Source organism: Rhinolophus ferrumequinum, chromosome 6 (genome assembly GCF_004115265.2).
Source record: "Rhinolophus ferrumequinum isolate MPI-CBG mRhiFer1 chromosome 6, mRhiFer1_v1.p, whole genome shotgun sequence".
In the NCBI taxonomy this organism is placed as follows: Eukaryota; Metazoa; Chordata; class Mammalia; order Chiroptera; family Rhinolophidae; genus Rhinolophus; species Rhinolophus ferrumequinum.
The window spans coordinates 15,390,464-15,416,181 of NC_046289.1; positions in this window are offsets into that span (position 1 = coordinate 15,390,464).

The following is a 25,718-nucleotide window of genomic DNA, read 5'->3' on the forward strand; positions in this document are numbered from 1 at the left end:
GACTGTCTGTTATGGGACCACTGAGCCTTGCTTCCATCATGAAAACACTCACCCTTAGTCTCCTGTCACACAAGACAATTACATGTCCTTACTGCTTCTTTAAATCCATAGTTCGGCATTCTCTTATTTGTAACCAAATGTTTCTAACCGCTAGACTGAAATAATAAAGATAGCACAATGATAGGAGCAAGTGAAATAAAAGTTTAAACAAGTCTTCCAAAAATAAACCCCTGCTGAACATATTCTAGTAAGTGAGACCCAGGCACGAAGAGGCTCTGTTTTGGATTTACATAATGTGCTTTACTACCAGAAATGCTAGGGGACTCATTACAAAACTGTTCACTTTCAAACACGATGTCAACTATAGGCACAGTAGAAACAGTGTTGTAAAGCATCAACGGTGGAGGCGTCGTGGACTGAAGATTCTGTCAGTGAGCATATGTTATAACTCAGGCTGTGCCTAGGAGGGCATCCCATGATATGACTGGCTTGAGATTCTAATGTCCCTCTTTGGAAAAAGTGGTGTGGGCCGAAATTCCATTGCATTTGCTGTATCAGGGATAGTGTGTAGTCTGTTTTCAAGGATACCAGCGTAAATATTAGGTTTGCTCCCTCAAGAGTCTGTAGGGAGTGCAAAATAAGATGTGACACTCTATGCAAACCTGTCTATTGCTACTCATGAGAGCTAAAATGTGTTAAGCGCTTATTATTTTCCAAGCACTGTGCTGAATCTTTTTGATGTGTTCTCCGTTAGAGCCTCACACTTTGGTGTGATACGACTCTTGTGGTCCCCTTTCTGTATATGAATATGAAGAACTGTGGCTTGAAGTTGTGAAACAACTGGCCTAACACCATCGCAGGAGTAAGTAAGTCAGCCAGGATTTGGGAAAGGGCAGGTGACTTCACCTCTTTGTTCTACTGTCAGCTGTAACCACTGTACTACTTATGAGCATTTTTATATTGCTTGTACACCAAACAGATTGTTTCCTTGCTGATGTGTTGTTATATGGTTTTGTCAATGTTGCCAACACCTGAAGACCCGGGATGCCTTATAACTGAAAGAAGGTAGAGAACACCTTAATCATGATTGAGATGGGAGGCAAGACAGAGTTAGAGGGAGGTAGGGGCATTGCATGGAACAGCTGAGTTTTTGCTTTGGGCTTTTCCCCACATGCCATGATGAGCACATGGGCAAGGTTGGGCTAGAAGGAAAAGGGATGAAGAGGAGAAACCAAGTCAGCCCTTCTCCTGGGCATCTGGCTTATCATCATGAACGTTTGGTCAAGTGAAATATTTAGGATCAGAGAAAGCCACGTTTAAATTCCATTCTACCATTTTCTTGCTAAGTCTTGGTTTTCTTATCCAAAAAGCTTGATAATAATGTCTACTCTTAGTGTCACTGAGGGAAGTTACATATGTTTGTGTTTGTCTATTTATCAAACAAAATGTCGGCACAGAACTAAAACAATAAACAATAGTTATTTATATATATATATATATACACATAGTATATAGTATATATATATATATATATGTATACTATAATATACATATATGTATATTAGTTGTAAAAATACAAGTTTTTTGTTAGGTATTCATAGTTATTATTACCTCGCTATTTGCTCATTTATTGCCTCATCTGACTTTCCAGTCTCATCTGTATGTTCTAGATCTGAGTGACCCCTCTAGGAATTCAGTGATTTTTCTTCCTTACTATCCAACTGAGTGGATTTATTAACTACATCATCATTATTTGAATTGAAAACTAAATATATTTTAATCAGAGTGCATCTAAGGCCAACCAATTCATGTATCTAGCATGTTATTATTTTCCATTAAATATTACCATCTTTGCTCAAATTGTGGTGTAGATAAAAGGCTATGATGTTTATATAAAGCTGTGGTTTATGGTCCTTAAAGAATTAAGGAATTCTTTAAACCCTTCTGGTTTTCCTGATTGTTACAGGTGACATAGAAAAATACTGGTTAGGTATTAGTTTTACTATAATATACTTATATAGAAAGGGTTGGACCAAATAATAGTTAAGGGAACTTTTATCTTGAAATAAATGATTTTAATCAATTTGGATTACCGTTCATGTTTCATGATGATCCCCTTCTCATTAGATGCCTTGACAATTAAAAAAGACAATACGTACGTAGCATTTAGCACAGAACCTAGCATACAATAAACACTATTAAATGTTAGCAATTACTGCTATTGTTTCTCTGTTGTAGAACTACAACTATAGCTTTGTAAACAATAATAACAATATGTGTTGGACAAATTAATACAGGTTATTTTCCTTCTGTACAAGTTTTTAAGCTGTTGTCTTTCTCAAGTCCAAACCTATCCAGCTAGGTTTTACATTGTGATCCTGAAGAGAATTACATTTCTTCTCTGCCCTCTAGCTTCTGTTAGGCTCTGCCAACAGGGGGTCCAACAGGGAAATTGGAAGGCAGGAAAAGGAAGAAGGGACATGCTCTTATCTGTTGTTTATCAGGGTCACCCTTGAAACAACTCTTTCCACTGGCATTGACAGTAGGTCCAATTGTTGCAATGGGTCCTACTTAACAGTTTTTCTCATACCCTAGAAGCAGTCCCTTAGAGCCTCCTCAGTTATACCAGTGCCAACTAATCTAGGTCCTGAATTCAGGCGGTCCCTCCTCCAAGCTCCAGATCTTCCAAGCAGGGCGCTCTCTGCAGAGCTCTGGGTCTAAACTCCACGGGAACCTCCCCTAAGCTTCTACATTTTAATAATACCGGCCTCTTCCATTTGTTCCCTGAACCTAGGGGTGATAGTTGTTTCCCCCAGTGATTACGTTTAGGTATCCACAGTGTCCCTCTTTTGTCTTTCACGCCTGTGATAACTGGTTAATTTCTCTGTTAAAATAACTAGTGAAGTTTCTCCTGATGGATGAGCTATTTCATGTCCCTGATAGCAAGCATTGTATTGTGTAGGCTGGCCGAGTCTTTTACTATGTGCAAGCTAATTCTGAATGTTGCTCTATAAGGTTATAGAATGTCAGAGTATTTAAAAATTAGATCTGTTTTTCCTAATAATTGTGAATGTGCAAGTTTTCATTTTAAGATCTCATAAGTTGTCTACCACTTAGAACCTTACCATGTAAAGAAAGTTCTCTCAGGTGTACAGTGCCCAAGAATACTCTTAGGGTAAGGAAAAGCTGTCCTCTAACTTAAAATTTGTCAAGAAAATAAAGGTTTTGTTTTGGTTTCCTAGAAAAGATTTCACTTAAAGTTTAATATGTAATTTCTAAATGATCCTGTTGGTGAATTGGGGTCCTTTCTGTTATGTTTCCTAGTTTTATTTGCACATTGTTTGGAGATTATTTTTCTCTCTCACTTCACCACTTCCCGGCCGGTTTAATTTGTAGTCACAGATTTTTTTCTTTTTTAAGAACATTCGTGCTATGGGGGCTTTGTGTGTTAGAAACTAAAGACTTAATGCTAATCTGGCAACTGTAACAAAAGTAATGATTTTAGCATTACAAATAAAAGCATAGCAAATGTTGAAAAACATTAGGGAGGGAAAAATGAGCCAAAAGCTACCCATGTGAAGAATGACTAGTCTTAACGCAATCAAATGGGGTTCTCTTCTCATAAAATTCAAATACAACCTAATCCCACAAGAAGTTAAGACTACCCTGTGTACGCACTAATTAATTCATACGTGGATAGCTTACATACAGAATTAGTCAGAAAAACCCAAATCTCTCAAGTTGAGCCAACTACAAGATGGAAATGAACCCTTCATGTGTCAGGGGTAAAAATAAATTAGGGATAGGCTGGAGCTTTCCACTTAATGTAATCTCTTGAGATGTGAATCTAATAGATAAATATTTGCAAAATATTTATTACTAAATCTAGTGGAAAATACCAATGTTTATTGAGGGAAATAAAAGCTGTAATATCAATTATTTGGTTAAAACATACATTTGCACTCAGGTGGGAACTAAATAAGTACAATTATAATGGGAACCAGAAATTCTTTCTTCTTTGATATCCCAATTTTAATTCAGAGTAGAGCCAAACAAAATTAATTACAACTACTTGGCAGAATGTGTACAGTCACATTCTGTACTTCTTTCTTTATTTGATCTCTCTCCATATATAACTCTATCTAGAAGCCTAATATACTACTTTTCTTCTGTAGATATATAAAGAATTACTATTACTTGGCTTTTTCCTAAATACTTTCATGGAATGTTTGAGTTTACTAGTTAAATTTATGGTATAGCCCTCAATATCATTTACCATGTGCTAAAATTATTAGTATACTTCTTCTATATTTCCTAGAATAGATTAGGACATTCACTGAAATTCACTGAGATTCATAATTACCCTATTATTTTTTTTAAATGTATTATATATTTGTTAGAGAAGAAGTATGTTCAAGTGAAAATACAGAGTTTTGGGATTAAAATCTGGGATCAAGTCATATCTCCCATAAACAAACGTGCACAGCAGAATTCTGGGTCTCAAAGCAGATGATTCTCTAGAACATAATCTCTATGAGGGTAGATATCTTTACTCTCAGTCTCTCACAACAGCCTAGAATGGTCCCTGGCGCTTAGTAGGTGCTTCACAGAGAGTTATTGAATGAAAGCATAATGGTTGTAAAACTGCACTGTGAACTCTAAAGATATATGAAAATATTATTTTCTACTAATATACTATGATCAAATCGGTTATTGAGTGTTATTGAAGCAAGATAGATAATCCCTACCTTTCTTACAAAATAAATCCTACCTTGGATTTGCACTCTGCTAAGATATATGAACGTTATGATACAAGGGAGAATTTGTTGAGGTATAGAAGCAGCGTTTTTCCAGACTAAATCACATTAAAGTACAAAAGAGGAGTAGAGTGTGTTTGCCCATGTCTCTGCGTATAGGCACATGTGCTTATGAGTATGTTTGTGAGTGTGTATTGCTACTATTTTAGTCTTAAGTTTCTTAGACAAATGTGAGACACTAGTCTGTGAGACAGTTAGAACTGTAGGACCAACAAAATATATAGAATAGGACTTTGCCAAGTCTTAATTCAGTACTTTCCAAAACCACCTATCATTGAAAGTTTAAAACAGAGGGGAAAAGTAAAGGAAGAAAACAAAAAAGGTTTATTCAGTAAGTAGAATCACTTTCTACACATCCTGAGATGATAAACCAAATTGCAAAATGAATTCAGTTAGTGTTCTGTTTTTATGGCTTGGATTTAACTGAGTCTTCCACCTTTTTAATTTCCTTCAGGAGACATTCTGTATTTTGGGAATACCAAACTGCTCCTAAGTCTAAGAATCCTTCTTTGTACATTTTGCAAAAGGCTATATATTTCATAAGACTACAAATGGGAGGTACTTCTTCCTTTATTTGATCTCTCTCCATATATAACTCTATCTAGAAGCCTAACATACTACTTTTCCTCAAGTAGATAGGTAGCCATGAGTGACGAACTCTTCAGAGTTAGAGCATTCTGGAGACAGACTTAACTCTTTCTTCTTAGCAGGTCTTATTTTCGGAAAGTGAATCAGGAAGGAGAGAGCTGGAAAGATTTGGGATTCAAGTGTGCTCAAGGATACGTTCTAGGATGGACTTAACCAGCAACATATATAACCCTACATGTTATAGTTTGATGCAGCCCCCAGATTCAGGGGAGCTTATTGGATGGTGTTATAAAGGTCCTTTCATATTATAACCTGCCTTACTGGCCCTGAAGCAAAATGGCCATTAAGACTCAAAATATACATTAAATTCATTCCTGCATTGTCCTGTTCTCAGAGTGCCCAGCAGACTCTCAAAGCGTCTAACTTACCTTGTGAAAGGTATTCAGTCCCTGAGAACATGAGATTAGTCGGCTGCAAGGAAATGTACCAAAGGTCTAATTGGTGGTAGAGGTTAAGAGAGTAAAATAATACAATTTGTGACTCGGGACATTGTTTGCTAGTTTGATCCCAGGTATTGGTAACAAGTTAATTAATCAAGTATGCTCTGGACCATGCTCTCTAAAGGTGAAACATTTTATACAAGACAATTCGACACAAAACAGAGCTAATTAAAAAAGAAAAATCCCACCTTTTTCTTCTCATCCACTCTTACACTCCGTCTTTTAATGTCTGGATTTCTGAGAGTATGAAGGATTCAGAAGCACATGGAAATCAGAAGTGGGTGTCCCTTGCTAAAGTTTTGGAAACATGGCACTCTAGAGCTTTTTGATTCTCAATGTGTATTGAGAGGACCACTTGCATTTGTATTGTCTTAGTCCTTTTGGACTGCTATAACAAAACTCCACAGACCGGGTGGCTTATAAAAACCCAAAATTTCTTTCTCACAGTTCTGGAGCCTGGGAAGTCTGAGATCAAGGCCCCAGCACGGTTGAATTCTAATGCAACTTAAGCACCTCCCCGCCAAAGCCCAACCTTCTAATACCTTCTAATATCTTTAGGAGTTAGGATTTCACAAACATTCAGACCTTAGTGGGCATCAGGTGGTGTTTGAACTAATAATTCAGATTCCTGGCCCCCAACACATTCTGATATAATTTGAATTTTGGGGGGTTGGACTTTGGACTCGTCATTTTAAACAAATACTCTGGTAATATGTTCATTTACATTCGGGGACCACTACTGAACTATCTACTGCCCTTAAAGCCATGGCAGTAAATAAGAAAAAATCTGTTGCTTCTTTAGCTCCCAGATATTCAGTTCCTTGGATGTAATAACAGATGAATGTTATCTTATCCTTTTTCTCTCTTTTTTTTTTTAACTGTCTCCCCTTGTGACTTGAATCAGAATCCTTGGCCATGCTCTTTCAACAAACTCACGGTGTCATGTAAACATGTGTTAATTCATATACATAACTCATAACATGAGGCTTAAAGATAATTTAAAGATGAGAAAGTCTGTTACTCTAATTGCCTGAAATAAAGAAAAAAGGTCTAGAAACTGAGTAGGAAATCTCACTATACCTGTTGTTTTCTGGATTCATTTGGTTATAAGGAAAATAAATATGTTCAAATGAGCTCAAGTCATGAAAAGTTACCAGGTAGCAAGGAAATGGGGAACATCATATAATCCAAAAGCAGAAGGTAGAACCAGGCTTCTTGCATCTGGAAAATGAACAGCCAAGCAATTGCATCATTTTCCGGCTCTTCTTCCTTTATTTCCTCCTTTCCTCCTTTTTTCCTGTCCTCCTTCCTCCTTCCCTCTTTCCTTCTTTCCTTTGTTTCCTTAAACAAAGGAAATCCTTTGTTGGAATCCCTATTATACTCCAGGAGCCAGGGATACACCAGTGGAAACAAAGCACAATAATCACTTCTTTTATGGATTCTATAATCTCTCGTGTCTCTCTCTGTCTCTGTCTCTCTGTGTGTGTGTGTGTGTAAACAGTCCATAAATAAATAAACATGTATAGTATGTAGTATGGTGGCTACTGATAGATTATGTAGAGAAAAACAAGACAAGGAAGAAAGCAGGGGAGCCAGGAGATGCAGTTGTCAATAGAGTGGATGTTAATTACTGTCTGTCCCCTCGATTTTCCTGTCATGGTTTCTGTGTCTGTTAGCATTTGCTTCCCCCGCCTACCCCCCCATGTCTTTGAGTCTCCTTTCACATCCCCTCCCCTCAACTCCAGCTGTGTCCATGTGTCCTCCTGTAGACTCATCTTGTGTCTACTTGGTCCAGTTCCACCTGATCGTTTAACTCAAGTGCCTATTGCTAACTACAGTACACAACCCTGAGAGGCTCTGACAGCTTCAATTGGACTCTATCTGGACAAAGTCCTTCTTACATTGGAATCTGTCCATAGGATACTGTTCAGCCAACAGACAGATTCTCCCTTGGCTACATATTTTTACTTCATCACGTGAATTATCTACTGAGCCTCGGAGGACCTCAAAATAGAGTCCTCTACTTTAGATATACACTCTCTTTTGCTCTGTGTGAAATTTATTGTTTTGCAGATGTGGATCAAAGATAAGAACCTAGTTCCCTTTTTCTTGGAGGGGAACAAGATAAGTAGGCAAGAATCAAATGTTCTTTTTGGTAGGCAAAGATTTATAGAGGGGAAGAAACATAAAAGGAGAGTATTTTGAAACATTAGTGTATGACATTTCCTTGAATACCCTTTAATTTAGGGTATACATATTTAGCAGAAATACCAAAAGAAAAAAAATGATCAAAACTCAGATTTTTTGATTGTCAAAATAGACTTTTAAAACTTACTGTAGAGATAACAGTTAAAGGAAAATTTCATTTTTGTTGGAAAGTCTCAAGATTTTGAATACCAAAAGCCATGGGTACAATTGATTTGGGTGTTAAGTAATTATACTGGAGGTAAATGTTCTCTCTGTGTTTTTGTGATTACAGAAGAGATAAATCTATTTGGGTTGGGAGAGAAGAGTTAGTGAGGAGAGCAGTAAAATGAGATGGTTGTGGGGCTATTTGAGAAAAGGTTCTGAACCCTGCTACATTCTCCCTCTATGGACCACATCTCGGAGGCCTGGTGGGGAGCTAAAACCAACATATCATCTAAGAACCAGGGCCTGACTTTCCTGGATGGAATGTGGGAAGTGAAAGCCTGTTAAACTCCACTATCCCCAGCTCCTATCATATCACGGTGATGGGGTGGTAGGAGAACAGAAAATGTGGCCTCTTCAATCAAAGCAGAAAGCGCAATCTAGGTAGAAAATGGTCCCCACGTTTCCATTTACTACACAATGGAACAGAGGAACATCTAGAGGTTTCTTGTGGATTCCTCCCATGCTGAGGGATGTGAAAGTAGAGAAATGGCCAAAGGAGCTGAAGATACATCATGGTAGTGATGCCAGCAACACAGGTAGGGCTCTAAGATGGTAATCAGTGACGCCATGTGCAACCGGATGCCTTGCTGGGGCGAGATGAGAAGTGCTCAGACTGGAAAGCAGACGGGATGATACACACCTTTGTAGGTACTGGATTATAGACACTGAGTAAAATCCACAGAAATGAGCACAGGAGCAAAATGTAGAGTTAACTGAGTTTATCAAGAACTGACAACGTTAGAATGTTTGATAACAAGAGAAGTGAAAGTTCCAGAAAAAAATATGGTAGGAAAAAAGTTATATTTTTGGCACACCTGAGCTGTGGCCTGGGAGGTTCATGCCCGACACACACATCTGATTCTACACCAGCTTCACTTTAAAAAGAAAGCATTTGCTATCGTGATTCATCACATTTCTCTGACAAATGGTACATGTTTGATAATCTCCTTCACATGGCTCCCATGTAACTAAAAGCATGGTGACTGGGGAAAACCCACATTTCTTTCAACCTTGATTATTTTTGAATTTTTTTTTCCTGGAAAATAATTCTGATTACATAACACAAGTTATTGTAAACAGCTATTTTACTCTCTTAGCCTCTGAACCTTCAGTACTTATTCCCACATTACCTTTGATTCATACATCTATCATTTAGTCTGATGAGCTCTTCAGTGATTGAAAAAAATGCTCGCTCTTTCTTCTTTCCATGCCATCTCTCCTCATTCTGATTTAGTTTTAGTTTGGATACAGCTAGAATACACCTGCCTGACAAGATTCATGAGCTAGCTACTTTACATTAAAATTTTAAAATGCTGAGTACATGTTCAAACTCTATAATAAGACTTTAAACGTTCCATCTTCACCCCCTTCCACCAAACTCACAAAAGCGGGCAGAGAGAACTGTGCCCATTTTTCCGTAATTATGTCCAGACAAGACCTTGCATGGCCAGCAGGATACAATGAGAATGGGAAACAAATGGATTCCAAGTTTCTAAAGCATAGTATACAAAGCTTGGAAAGGGAAAGAAAGAGTGTGCTCCATCCCTATCCTTTCTCCCTTTCAGTCCTGCCAGACATTTCCTTTGTTCTATTTTCTATCTCACTGAGATTAAAGTGCTGATAGTCCCCTTTTTGAAAATGATGTCACCTTTTTTTTCCTCTTGCTTTGGCAGAGAGCAAGTTCGTTACAAATCTGTGTGACGGATGGCTTTGAAGAGATAAGGCAGAGGGGGGAAAACACATTTGGGGAAGGTATGAAACTCAAGAGACAGGTTGACTATTAAGCTGGCAGTAAGAGAAATGATGAAGGGTAAGGAGAAACAGAGGCTGGATTTAAATATCTCTTCCATATTTAAATATCTCTTCCATATTCTCTCTCACATCCACTAAACAAAAGTTTTTATTGCCTTGATAGTTTTATCCTAAAGCAACCCCATGAGCCAAAATTCTTTTTGTGCTTTTCCTGACAAGACCCATGCACTTTTGATGACACTATTTCAGGCAGGTCATCGGGGATGTATTTGATGTTCAAGGTGGGAAAACATTTCCTTTTGCAGTTAGAAAAAAGAAAACATTTGGTACTGAATCAGATTTACTAGAACGGCTGGCCATTGGACTACGTGGCAGTTTATAGAAGAAGCATTTCAGATGCGAAACCAGGTTCAAAGCATAATACAGATTGTGATGCCATTTATGTTGTATAAAATGATCAGCGACACGCAGGGCGTGGGAATTTAAGGATCTTCTTTTATCCTCATGCCCAATCATACTGCAGGCATGGGCGTACAAGTGGTTGGTTGCAAAGGCTAATTTGTTAAGGTGTTTGGCATCTAGGAATTAAACACACACACACACACACTAACACACACACACACACACACACACACACACACACAGCCTCTAAAGGTGATAGCATCTTGCATAAACAAGCATGTCATCTATATATCTCTAACTGGATTTCAGCTGTGAAAAAATCCCTCCTCTTTCCCATGAATGGATATTCCTGAACAGATCAAAATACTTTTTAAGAATGTGTTTCTGGGTGAGGGATGGAGGTGGGACTTTACAGAGAAGTGAGTAACGGATAATGAGATGGAGAAGGGACCACTGAGACAAATGCTTGCCAGACTGCAGCATATATGACAAGACGTAATTCCTTCTTTCCCTTCTTTTGTGGATCTTCTGTTCCCCTTGTCACTATCACTCACCTCCAGCCTTCGCTTTTAAGTAATAATAGAAATATTTATTACATCGTGCATGTCTGTGGAGGATGGAATGTATGTGGCAGATGTGTTTTCCATTCTCTATCCCTCATGCCTGCAACATATTACATATCAATAATAACATTTAATTTTTTTTCTTTTCCTTTTTTTACTTTCCCCTCGGTCTTGAAGAAATCCTTCTTAAAAGCAGATGCCGTGTTGTTATTCCACTGTTCACATCTCCTCCCCATGCTCTCCAGTGGCTCCCCATTGCTTGCAGGATAAAATCCCAGATTCGTATGCTTCCACCTTTTAGTTTCTTCCAACCTCTCCTCTCTTGTTTCTTGACAGCATTTCCATTCAATGTTTACTTGAGTCGTAATGAATGTCTGGTGCCTGAATGCACTTGGCTCTTTCGTTCCTTTGTTTGTCCTTTTTCCTCTGACTGGGTTGCCCTCTCGGGTCTTCCACATCTAAAGAGCACCTCCATTTCCCTCCAGTATGAACTTTTCTGTGAAGTCCGCCATTTCCACAGGAGAAACTGATCACTTCCTCCTTCTGGCCACACCTTACTTTCTACTTATACTTTGAGTTCAGCATCTTTATTTTTTTTTTTAAATGTATATGTCATGATCCAGGTGGTAGGCTAGACCGAGCAACTATAAACATGTCTGGTCAAAGGTAAGGGTTCACGTTATGAATGTTTGGTGAATAAACAGAATAATACAACAGGATGTTTGAATGCAGGCAAAAAGATGTCAGGACTGTATGCCTTCTTTCTTCATTTCTTAGTTAAAGTTTATCCTTAGAAAATACAAGCCTAAAGAGGCTTTGAATTAGTAAAAAAATAATACAAGTAAAAAGACCCAGTTTTTACCAAAGACCCAGATAGGAAGGTATTGTGGAATGCCATGACTTGTACTATAATTGAACATCTCAATGTCTAATAATTTCTGTTACAGTTTATTGTTCACGAACACTATTGTTCGTGGTGTGTGAACAACTTTCCCTCAGAACTCTTTGCCCTAACTCTCTGATTCTGTTGGTAATCACAAATAAAATACGTTACAGCAGAGCAAAAGTGGTCATTAAAATGTCTGCAATGTATCCAGATACATGTATCTTTTCAGATTTGGAAATGACTACTTTCTTGATATTCCAGAAAAACCCCATCAGACTTCTGAGTCTCTTTTTCCTTTGTTTGATTGATTTTTGCTTTGTTTTTCCAGTAATGCATAGAGCGGCTGAGTCCATTTTGAGCCTGAAGCTGATAGTGGTTGAAAGTGAGTGCTCCAAAGAAGCCAGTGACCCTCCCTGGGGCAGGCATATTGTACAGAGCAGAACCTCCTCTGGGATCAGATGTGGATGCTGTGGACTATGTTAGCATCCATCCACAGCCATATCCATATCTAGATCTATCTTCATCTATCTATCTATAGGCGCTGAAACCAGGGGACGAACCACAGATATTTTTATGTTTTTCTCATTCACTCGAGCACTTTGCTTATCGACATGTTTTAGGACTTTCTGACTCTCAGCTCATCTTATATTAGTGCCAGGACCAATGCACCAATGGCTGGTATCACTTGTGGAATTTCAGAACTCCAGGTCTCCCTAAAGTCTTTGAAATTAAAGGGGTAATGGGAATCTTCATAATGCTGCTGAAGCAATGATACTTATTTGGTGATCCCAGTACCAGAATAATTTAAGCAGTTAGTATAAGCAATATATTTTTACAGGTAGTGTCTCCTTACCTAGAGGTGTCTGGAGTGGTAGAAGGTATCAGGATTTTCCTTTGAGGCCTAGGAAATGATTTCAGAGTGTAGAAGTAAGGTGGACAAGTGTTCAGAGCTAGGAAGTACAGAGTGCAATTTCAGCCATGATCCTGCTTCCATGCTACTCCAGTTCATCAAACAACCTTTGATAAATGACTCTTAGAAAGTTTAGGCAAGCCTAATACTGGCAATGACATTGCCCTATTAAGAATAGCAAAGCATTGGCTAACAGATGGCTGACTGGATTTCTAAGTGCTTTGTCAGAACTCACGCTAGCCTCCCCAGTTTTTCACCATTAGCACCATCCCAGAGACATGCATACCTGATTTAAAGGAAATCAATTAGGCACTCAAGTACTTCTTCCATTTCATTATCTTAGAAAAGGAAAAAAATGAAAAAAAAAAAAAAAAACATTCCAAGGGTTTATTTAACAATCAAACAGGTATCATTGGTAAATAAAAAATTTAAAAAAACTCCATTTACTCTTAGTTCTCAGAAATTTTTTTGGGAAATCTGCTGTCTCTTTTGTCTGGTTTCACCAAGTTGCAAAACAGATCCAGACAAAAGGCTTCAAGTGCAAATTGTTTATTTGGGATGTGGTCCCTGGAAATACTGAATAGCAAAGTGAGGAAGTGGAACAGGCAAGGGAAGGCCAGGAAAAACAAAGAAAATGAATGTTACAAAGAAAGTCCCCAATGAGACAGATTGCAATTTTGTCCTGACGGACTTCTCTGGGAGCCAGCGTACCATGGGAAGCTCAGAATCATCCCACCCAAGGAGTGAGGCAGCTGGGTGTTTGATACCAATGTGCCAGTCACTGGCCAAGGGCTACTCCTGGGCACTTTCCTGGTTCTTCTACAGGCAGAATGGGCTCTTACGGCCAGAGAAGAGTCACCGACACTGAAAGTTGGAAATGAGCCCTGCAGGCACTGCCATGGTAAGACCCAGGGGCATGTGGGTCTGGCTTGGACAGCCTTGATTTCATCTGCTAGCAACATGCATTCATGCATTCAGTCAGGAATGATGTGAGTTTTTTTATATAGTAATCTTTGCTGTGATGATGAGTGGACCCTCCACCCCCGGGGGAGAAGGCATAAAGTATATTCCCAGCACGGCTTCCAGCAACATCAACAGCGATGCCACCACCATCACCATCACCTTTTAAGTAGTTCATGATGGTCCAAGAGTGCTAATAACAAACCGACTGTGAAGTACTGTGGAAGGTACCTTCGTCAATGGCCAACACCCAACAAGCAGCAGCAGCAGGCATATAACACTTTTAGAAATTCATCGATTATAATGCAACTATTGTTGTTTTACGATTCATGTTGTTGAATATAAAACAGGTTCTCAACTCATATTTGTGGAATAAATTATTATTTATTGTGGAATAAATTATTATTTATATAAATTACTGTTAGTATTATTATTTACTATTATTATGAACTTTCTGGTGGAATCGCACGATGCAGCTTTTATTCTAGAAAGCATGAATGTACTCCGTAGGCCAAGCTGGGATTGCTTAAACTGCATTTATCTGCAGCCTTACTAGGAGTATGTATTTGGAGTCTGCTGATTAAGTTAAGGAGACTTACAGGCATGTTATAAGCAGCACTTATATCACAACAGGCTCTTTAAATTTCAGTGACGCCGTGACAAAATTTCCTGACCAAAGCTTTTTCTAAGGCTATTTTATATGTCAAATTGCAGTCACTCAGGAAGTGGTATTTATGACTGTTGTGAATGTCACAGAGGAACAAGACAATGCATCAGCCACGAAACCTGGTGATAATCAGTATGGAGAGAGGAGTCCTGGTTCATCAGTACATGCAGGAATTTCCCTATGATGTCACTGATTTTACTGGCAAATTTTAATCTAATCAGAGCAAACAAAATTGATGTTTTAATGCTTAATAGTTTCAATAATTACACAATTTCAGTTTCACTTGGTCTTGTTTTTATCTCATTTATCTTTTTATTGTTATAAACGCATTTTCGTAGGCCACACGAGATCACTACTTAGAAAAAAAAATAGTTTCTTGATCTGAGAGCAGCTTAGTGAGCAACCCTTGGGCTCAAAGATGTTCAGGAGAAAACAAGTCTCGTCTTCTGTGATCTCTACTGTCTTCTCTTTTAAAGATAGATTGCTTTTCAGTATATGAATTCAAAGAAAGATAACACTTTTTAACATGAATCAAAATGATTGTTCTAAACACACAGTCTGTTTATTTTTAAAGCACAGGCTATACATATTGCTTTACACTACGTACAGTTTAGATTTTCTCTCTCTCTCTCTCTTTCGCTCTCTCTCTCTCTCTCCCTTTGTCCCTCTCTCTTTTTTTTCTTTTCTTTTCGTTTTTGAGAATTTTTATGAGTTTATTTGAGCCAAACTGACACTGTGTTGGGGAACAAGATCTCAAGTGTTTCTGAAATAGATTTTTACTTTCTGTTCTTTTACAGATTTGTTACAAATTTTTAACTTCATCATCCAGTGAGATTATGTTGTTTTGCTTGTGTATTTTGGTAGCAGGAGAATAAAGATGAAGCAGCATCTCTTTGTTTTTTTGGTGTTCCGAACTTTTCTGTTGCTCTTGCCCATGAAAGGCACAGAAATGTTTGGTATATGTCTATGTAACATGAAAACTAGGTTCCAGACGGGGGTTGTACAATTAATTGGCCCATTTCCAACTCCTGTGACAAAGAGTGAAACAACTGGAATGACAGCACCAGTCCTCAACTCACAACTCTTTTAAGTCTTTAACAAAAAAGCTCACATTCCCCCACCACTAAACAAACAAACAAACATTGGTAGAATTTTGAATATCAAAATTGGACAGAAAGCAAAATATATAGCACTCTCCTGTAATAGCCACTTGATAAATCCAGCTTTCTGATTAGGAATTTTAATTGAATTGAAGAGAAACGCTTCAATTGTATACACTATATCAATGACCTGGATGCCAAATGAAATTTTCAAAAGACACATTTATTTATCCATTCATTGTTTTGCATAAACTGACAGAATTGGGCATTGAGATTTATGAGCATTAATTTAAAAAGTTCCATCTGTAAAATCATGCATTTTAGACATAGTGTTACATTTCTCTTCTATTCATATTTCTGATGTTTGTCACATATGGAAAGTTTCAATTTTTCAGTGGAATTCTTATTATGCAAGTTTCAATTATTCAGTGGAATTCTTATTCTTATTATTATGAAAGAGCATTTGTGAGAAAGACAATACTTTTTTTAGACAAAGTCAATTTGTTTGCATATAAAATATGTGAAAATTAATACTGGACTGTGTTTGCAATACCGTGAAAATACTGCGATCTTATTTTGACTAATTATACATCTTAACTTATTCTATAATGAAACATTTAACTGCGACATATTCTTGTTTGCACTTTCTTTTAAAGTAGAGGTGTGAGTTTTTCTATCTTGACTATGTTCCAATTTGTGCCATAAAAATACTTTTTTTGGAAAAAAAAACGTCTATGTTTTGAAACTACCTTTACTTTTCTTGTTTAGAGTTCATATTTACTCTGGAGATGGTTGCCAATCAGAATAAGATGATAACCACCCAGTGAGCTATGGATGGTTTGAGAGAGAAGATAATACTTGGCTATTAAATATATTTTTCAGGGTTACAAACTACAGCCCATGGGCCAAATCTGCCCTGAGGACTCTTTCTGTATGGACTTCAAGTTAAGAATAGTTTTTATATTTTTAAATGATTGAAAAAAGAATATTTCATGACATAAAATTACATGAAATTCATGTTCAGTGTCCATAAATAACATTTTATTGGAACACAGTTGTACTCATTTATTACATATTGTTTATGACTTTTGTGCAATAACAGAGAAATGTTGAGTAGTTACAACAGAGACCATATGGCCAATAAAGCCTAAAATATGAATTATCTGGCCCTTCACAGAAAAAGTTCACCAACTCTGATCTCGCTCTCTCACTCTCCTTTATAAACATAGATCTAAATACAGAGGGTGCCAAAAAATGTACACACATTTTAAGAAAGGAACACTGTATTAAAATTGTAACACTCAATATATACGGATAACAAAAGATGACTACAAGTCACATTTTCTTCTGCAATTAGAAGAAGTGCTCAAAGTGGTTACCTTCAGCATCCAGACACTTCTGATTACGGCGAGCTACTGTTTGAGCAACGTTGACCAAAGTGTCCACTTGTCTACATTTTTTTGGAACCCCCGCCCCGTTTATAGACCATAGATATATCTGAAGATCAATCATAGATCTACGATACATCTATTTATGATCTATCTATGATAGATCTATCTCTATCTACATATCTATGATCTAAGTATATATCTACGATCTGTGTATCTATCAGGGGTGCCAAACAAATGTGTATATGGACACTTTGGTCAACGTTGCTCAAGCAGTAGTTTGCCATAATCAACAGTATTTAGATGCTGATGGAAACCACTTTGAGCACCTCTTGGAACTGCAGAAGTCAAACGTGACTTGTATCCATCTTTTGTTATTGGTATATATTGAGTATTACAATTTTAATACAGTTTTCCTTTCTTAAAATGTGTATGCATTTTTTGGTACCCTCTGTGTATTCTAATTATATAGATCTAATTATCTATATCTGTATATCTATGATCTATCTATACTTATACATCTATGACCTATCTATTTACATCTATATCTATATCTATATATCTATAATTATTGATCTATAGGAGAGAAAGAGAGGAGAAAGATTATTTCATGTAAAATCCATAACTGACATTTAATCTCAACTGCGTTTGGACAATTTTATACTAGTATGGAGAACTGAATGTATAGGACTCAATATTCTTGTCCTAATTTATACTTCATGGAAGTTAGCAGATAGGAGGCCGCATCCTATGAGCACATAAACACATTATTTGCCCACCTTCATTTAGATAAATCCAGGCAAAGAAGTGGGAGGTGGTTTGCACCATTAGTCATACACTGAAGTTGAAATAAACTTTTCAACATGCCATTTCTCTAGTTATGCACAGGCTCACGCAGTGTCATAAAGTGTCTTACATTTACTACATTTCCAAAAAAAGTACAGTTTGTGCAGTAGGTAATTGTCACATTCTATAGAGACATTATTGAAGTAAATTCACGAAGCAATCAGTTATTTTTCTCTTTTGCCCAAAGATGGAAAATCATCCAGTCACATAAAAACCTTCCGATTTTATTTTATAATTTTATAGTTGAAAATATGAAGCTGACTGGTGACTTGGGTATTTGTTACTTCTAAGATGTCTTTCCACTGATTCTAATGGCGGAGGAGCAAATGTTTATGCATAGAGGACCACTGTCGTTTGTTGCATGGCCATGACCATTTTTCTGAACTAGGAAAACCACAGAGAATGAATGTTTTGGGTTCTTGCTCTGGGTGCCTACTAAGTACTTTTTTGGAAACAATGTATCAGAAATGTATCTCATAAATTAATTTACAAGTAGTTTGAGCTAATACTAAATTGTGGAAAGACAAAATTTTTTTTTTTTTTCTAAATTAATGTTACTGAAGGTCTGCACTTGTGAGTACTTAAAATAACTGATACTTTTCAGCTATAATCAGCAAAGTTACCTAGCTTTCAGTAATAATTGTCTTATTAGGTAATTCACGCTAGTAACAAAATGATCTGGTTAGTGTAGCTATCGAACTATCATGTAGTGATTTTAAATACAAAGGCGTTTAAGAGTTTAAAAGGCAAGCAAGCACGCATTAAAATTCTGTTGTAATAAATGCCTCCCATTTCTCATTCTGAGATCACCCTGTAGGTAGGCTTGTATGGTAATAAGGACTCTTTGAAATCATTATTTGCTCGGGGTGCTACTACTAATAATTTTTCTGTGTTGAATGAATTGAAGATAAAGATCTGCTCTTTAGGTCTGAAAGTTAAGTGTAATCTTTTAGGAATGTCGGGAGGAGGCAAGAAAGAAAGTGAGAGGCTTTACATTACATTACGTCGCCCGATCCTGGGAAGACATAAGTCAAAGCGAAGACGGAGGAAGATACCAGGAACCCAGGTGCTGTCAGGACTTACCACTGTCCTTCCTCTGCAGTCTGTTCCACTAATCCCACCACGAGGCTGATGCACTGTCTGTATTTCATCACCTTCCTGTTCCTCTCACTACACTCGCCTTCTCTACCTACAAACACTTCAGAACATTTTTTTTTTTTTTATGTGAATACAGTGAAACTGACTCTTGTTTGCAAACTGCCAGTTCGTTACTGGGGAAAGACTGTCCAAAGTTAGACAGGCCCATTCAATTTATTTCATCATAGGCTCCCAAAGTAGCTGAGAGGAACAATCACTGTTGGAAACGATCATTTCTGGTATACGAAGCAATCTGTTTAAACACGAATTTTTTAAACTGAAAACAGGTTATACATTTGTTTGCTTAAAAATAGAATTCTTACAAACGGTCAATTTTTTTTAGAAGAAATATTAAGAAAAAAGATGATTTGAATTCTCACAGCCTTTGATATCCCTAACGTCCTGTGAAACCTAAAGCGTATTTCTTTACTTTCTTTTCAAAACAATTAATTAGAAAAAGAGCAAGCAACTTTGCAAAATAGGGAAAAATGTTGATTTAAATATATATGAAAAAAATACTTCTTTTAAGCACTTGGATGCATATACATTTTAATAGTATATTAGTTTTTCTTATTATATTCTATGTTGTGCTGATTTTTAAAAAATAATCTCCAAATGTTAATCTATTATTTCAGATGTCTACACACTATGTCTGTATAGTCTAATAGTCCCAAACTGTTAGAATAAGCCATCATGTGACCTTAAACACAACAGCCACATTATTGTTCAAGAATGTGAAATTTAAATTTGCTTGGAATCAAAAATTCCAAGAAATTCAAAATGCTTAGGAATTAAAAGCCAGTTTTCAATTCCTCCTTGTATTTGCATACAAAATGTTTAGGTTGGTTAGAGGTAAAAGCACCAGACTTCTAAGACAAATCAGTTTCATTTTTATTTTTATTACTGTTGTTGCAGGCTTCTCTTCCAAATTACATTTTTAATAAATTTGATCTATAGCCATTTTGAAGGGCAAAAGCCCATAAACACATCTTTCTACTTTAATTGCCTTATAAAGCACTTACTCAAAAAGCTAGTTTTTCTTCCCAGTTGTGACACCAGTTTTTATAAGTGACTCTGCCAGCCTCTCAAGACTAACTGAAGCTCACTGCTGAAAATGAATCATATACTGTAGGGCATTAATATAGTCACACTTAAATTTATATTGAAAAAGAAGTAATTGCCTTTTCAGGGAGGTGGTGTGACAATTGCAGGTAAAAATAACATTTGAATATCTTTACAGTAACATATATATTATATTCTACCACTTACGGACCCATGGTCACATCACTGTTGTCCATAATTTGAGGTAGCTAAAGAACCACACCTTTTGTCACAGAACAGGCTTGAGCAAGTTTTCTACTCTTATTTATGTGTACACTCCTCCCTAGGTGACCTCATCCAGCATCATGAACTTACATTCCACCTGCATGCCCAGGACGCCCGGGTCTGCCTCCCGACCTGACTGCCCCCTGGTTCCAGCACACATCATCCACTTCGGCCTAGACTTGAATGTCTGACTGGCTCCTGAATATCAATCAGCCTGTCCAAAGTAGGAAGTCTGAGTCCATTTACCACCTGCCTTCCCCATCTCAGTCCATAGCCGCAGCACTTAATACTCAGACCCAAATCCTTAGAGCAATCCTTAACTCCTTTTTATATCCTATATTCCTCACTTATTAGTAATGATAAGGAGCTTAATGACCTTCACCATACGAACATGTACACACAGACTCTGACGATGTCTCAGCATCTACTCTGCTGACACCTGGACTAAGCCACAAACGTTTCTCACCTGGACTAAATATGCTACTGACAGATTTCCTTGCCTCCAGTCAATTCTTAAAACACCAGCTACCCTGTAAATTAGACGACATAAATTAGGTAATTGCGCACTCTTTCTCAAAATGTGCCAATGGTTTACATCCCACTCAGAAGGAAATCTAAGCACCATGTGCTACTATACGCACCATGGGCCAATTGCTGTCCATCTTGTTGCTCACCTCCTTCCAATCTCCTCCTCACTCACTTTGCTCTGTGCACACCGACGTTCATGGTTCTTGGAAATAAGCCAAACCCATTCCCTCCTCGGTCAGGTGGGTGCAGTGTGGGTTCCCCCAGGAAGGCAAACAGGGTCCACTTGGAGACCACAGGATGGGCTTTGTGGTGGTGGTGGTGGCGGTGGGGGGGAGAGGGAAGTAAGTGCAGGTCCAAATGAAGGAGCAAGGAGAGGATGGACGAGGATGCACTAGAATTGGGGACAGCTCAGAGGATGGTGGCATCAGGCCCCAAACACTGCATCCTGAACCATCTTCCCAGAGGAAGCCTGCTCTCTTGGGATCCTGGGATTTCAAATGGACTTTTCCTTCTGTCTGGAACATTATTCTCAAGATTTTTGGATGGTTCACATTCATACTTCATGTGTTAGTTAAAATATCAATCCCTGGGGACGCTTTTTTTTTTAAGCTAAACTAGCCCCCTCTACCCATGCTATCATTCTATAATGTTGCCCACCTAAAATTTTTCTATGTAGTTCTTATAACTATCTGACCTTTCATTATATTTATTTTTTTCAATGATTTTATTGCCTTTACCAACAGAATGTTGGCTCCATGAAAGATGGGAGGTAGTCTCTTTTTTCCTCACTGTATCCTTTTTGATCCTTTGAAAAAGAAATCCTCCCATGTGGGAATATTTGATTCCACCCCCAACAAGATAGCTGCTGGATACCAGATGTGGAAATACAAATTAAACCTAAGCACTTCAATATTAGGCCCAAGATTGCGCACTTGCCAATTTGCCGTACTTCCTGCCTCCATCACAATTCCCTCCAAAATTGCAAGGATGTAGGAAGGGAGAAGTAGAGGGCAATGAGGGAAAGACATGTTGAAGTGTTGGTATTCTGAAGGATGTCAAATACTGAGACTATGTGGAGTGAAAACGTTAAAAATTAGGTATGAGCTTTCCACTTTTATGCCACATAAAAAGACAACTGGGTTAAACTGGGAAGTGAAGATAGGGGCTCCATTGTCTTTTTATTTATGATGTACTATACAAACTCAGCAGCTACAATGGACTGAATGTTTGTGTCCATCTAAAATACTTACATTGGAATCATAACCCCCAATATGACTCGATTGGGGGTGAGGTCTTTGGGAGTTAATTTGGTCATGAGGATGGAGCCCTCACAAATGGGATTAGTGCCCTTATAAGAGGCCCACGAGCTAGCTGGGTCTCTCTTTCCACCCTCTGAGGACACAAGGAAAAGTCAGCTGACTGCAACTTGAAAGAAGATGACACCAGAACCCAACCAGGCTGGTGCCTTGATCTTGGCCTTTCAACCTCCAGAACTGTGAGAAGTAAATTTCTGTTGTTGGTAAGCTATAGCATATGTATTTTGTCATAGCAGCCTGAACTAAGGTAGAAGTCGTCATAGCTCAGTAGTTGTAAAACTCTCTGGGAAGAATCTTAACAAGGCATATGTTTTACTCCACCTCTGCAATTTTGTTTCTTTATCTCCAAAGGATTCTAAGCAGGTGAACATATTTTGAAGAATGGTGCCTGGGAGCAATGAGTTCTCTAAATTATTTTATTTCAGTAGTGCAGAGAGAAATATTAATTTCCTTTAGATGCACAATTAAAATTATTTTCAAGATCGTCAGGATTAGTGCTTAATGAACAATGTAGTTCAGGAAATATCAATCCTTACTGATTTATTTCAAAGTGTTCACAGGCGTTTTTACGAATCTATTGGTAATTTACATAGGTATTATCAAAACACTTTCAGCATTGCCTCAGCTTCTCTTTTGGTAAAAATTGAACAGTTACAACATCCACATCACGTGATTATTCAAACAAGTTAAGTGATCTAAAACACTTTAGAAAAGTGTCTGGTATACAGTAACCTCAGTGATGATTACTAATACATTAATATAATTTATAAGTATTCATATAAATGCAATTAATGTCATATTAATAGGAATTATACTTTAGATAACTTAAAGTTTTGTTCGTGTGACTATTTATATTCTTAATTTGCTCACAATAGCTTTTGCTTGGGGTATTAAACTGATGCCTAAATTTCCAAAAATTCTGGGTTAATTGGTACAAAAACATTTTATAGTATAAAAATCACTTAAAGTGAACTTCAGTCAGTATGATAATTAGCTTAATTTCGATTTCTAAAAGTGACTTGAAATTGCTATTCATTAAATCCAGGGTTGTTAAATTAATAGATAGATAGAGAGATACATAGATATAGATATAGATATAGATATAGATTCATGTATTTTACTGTACAAAAAATCAGAAAATGAAGGAAAAAACATTGCCTGTAACATTACTATGTAACTCAGTAATATGCTCCATGCAAAATTTCATTTCATTGTGCAAAAAAAATTTCACAAAAGTGAAGCTATACGGAAGTAGCATCATACTTTACATATTATTTGTTAATTTTTTCTAATAAAGTATAATTTAAATTTTCTGTTAGTTTTCATTTTATCACTTTGTTCAATTATCTGTCCCTTGGAACTTAAAAAGATCATGTGCCTTTGTAACTGAAGTACAGGCTCCATTTCATCAAGGGAAAAAAAAAAGGATTATGCCCTAGTGGAACTCCTCCAATGTGAACTTCCAGGATTCCTCAAAGAATGAAAAGATTCCAGGTCTACTACTCCCCCAGTGATCTCTGAGTGAGGACAGTGAGTAAGTGTTACCGAGAGCTGCCCAATGGCATACTTTAACGATAACTGCTTCTTCAATTATGCATAGTGGCAATGATATATTTGAATAGCAGCAAAAGTGAAGTCAAGTAACACTTCATCTACTTTAATTATGTATTATTCAGAAAGAATTATTTCCCTAACAAGAACTCTAGCTCAAAATTTCAGCTCTGTAATATTCGCTGGGCTGTTTAACCCACACCTTAGCTTCCAACCATTTGGTGGTCCGATACACTTTTGCAGAATATTGTAGAGGATTCTCTTTCAACTGACAAGTGAGTGGAAATCATGCTAACATGTCTTTTTCTTCTTCTTTTTTATTTGTTGCTGCCTCATGCTCTACAGACAATACACCCATCCTTCAACTATACAGCTTCAATATAACTGTATCACCCTTTATTTTTCACTTTTATGTCTTTGTTTTCAAAGGCAATGGTGTGTAGATAAAAGCTTAGGCGTAAGATAGCCGGAATTAACTTTGAGCTCAACATTTGCTTGCTGTGCGACCTTGGCCACGTACTTAAACCGCCTAATTCTCGATTTCCTAATTTGTAAAATGGGGATGAAATACACTGCTTACAATTTGGTTGTGAAATTTGAATAATAAGAGACAGAAAGATTGTCTTTCACCCCATGCAGCCTCAATATATCTTTCTTTCCTTTCCTGTTACAGTATTCTACTTTTGTCCATATTTTCTTGTATACTTGTCACATGTTTTACATTTTCTCATCTTTTTTGCTTTCATTATTTTCCAGAATAAACTCAGCTGCAGAAACTATGACTGGGCCCATCCGGCTTATCCTTGTCTTTTTTATATCCTTACATTTATTTTCTTTCAAATCAAACGTGTTTTTAGTTGGGAAAGATTCTGAAGATTTCACATAGAAATGCATAAAAAAAAAAATAGTTCCACCTCAATGCCTGATCAATGTATTTTCTACATTCCCAGGGTGATGGTTGTACACCTAGTATACAAGTCATATAACATGTTCTTATGCATTTCCAACTTAACTGCCATATCACCTTCATGCAAGGTTTTCTTAACCTGAATGGCATAAAATAACCTTAGCAATGCTCTCCTTCGTCATGACCTGGAATACAGTGCACCAAATACCTATGATCCAGGCCTTCCTGAGCTACAGCACGTCCTTCGTTACACGAGGATCTTTTCCAGCCGTAACATTTTAATCAGCACAGTGATGTTTGCCACTTCTAGTTTTTGGTAACTTTTCAAATGCATTTAAAAATGTCATCATAGGACTCTTTCCTTTGTTGTGTTTTTTTCACCTTTACTCATACAACTTTTTAACTGAAATAAAATACCCAGTTGAAGGCCAGACCACTGAGGCTGGGGACACCTGTCTTTGTCATCTGATTTCCCATTCTCCAGGTTGTGGAGTCAGATCTCACATGGAATCACTGAGTTCTTCATCCTTGACCTCTTTCCTAGTAGGAATTCCAGGTGGTTTTCTTTAAAAAAAAAAAAAAAAAAAAAAAAAAAATCTTTCCTTAAAATTGAAACAGTTTATCCAGTTTCTCTTTCCACATCTTTTTGTGCCATCCCCTTGATCTCTGAACCCACCACACTCTCCTCTTTTCATGAACAAAATGAGATGTTTATAGAAGGTGCCATTATTTTTGCCGTAACCTTCTTTTCTTTTTTCTTCACTTGGACCCTATCAATGCCAAAAGTCCTCATTTGGCTCCCCGATTTGTGCTCCAATCTCTCATCTCTGTTTTCTTCCCACTGCTCTCATTCAATAGATTTGAAACTGGGACTGTCTTGGCTACGATTAATTCTTTCAGCTTCACTCCTTCTTCACAGAGAGCTTCTCTCTTTCATGCTTCACTAGTCTCTGAGATGCTCACAAATGAGGCAATGTTTTCTCACCTTGATGTCTCCTCTGGTATTGGAACCGTCTCCCTTTTCTGTCGGAATGCCTTCATCTTCCAAATACCTTTTCCAATTTATCCAGCTTTTAGGAAAGCTATCAGAAAAATTACTTGAAGAGGCCACCTCTTCAGTTTTCTCTTACACATAAACCCTAACTTTCCTGTGACCCACCCT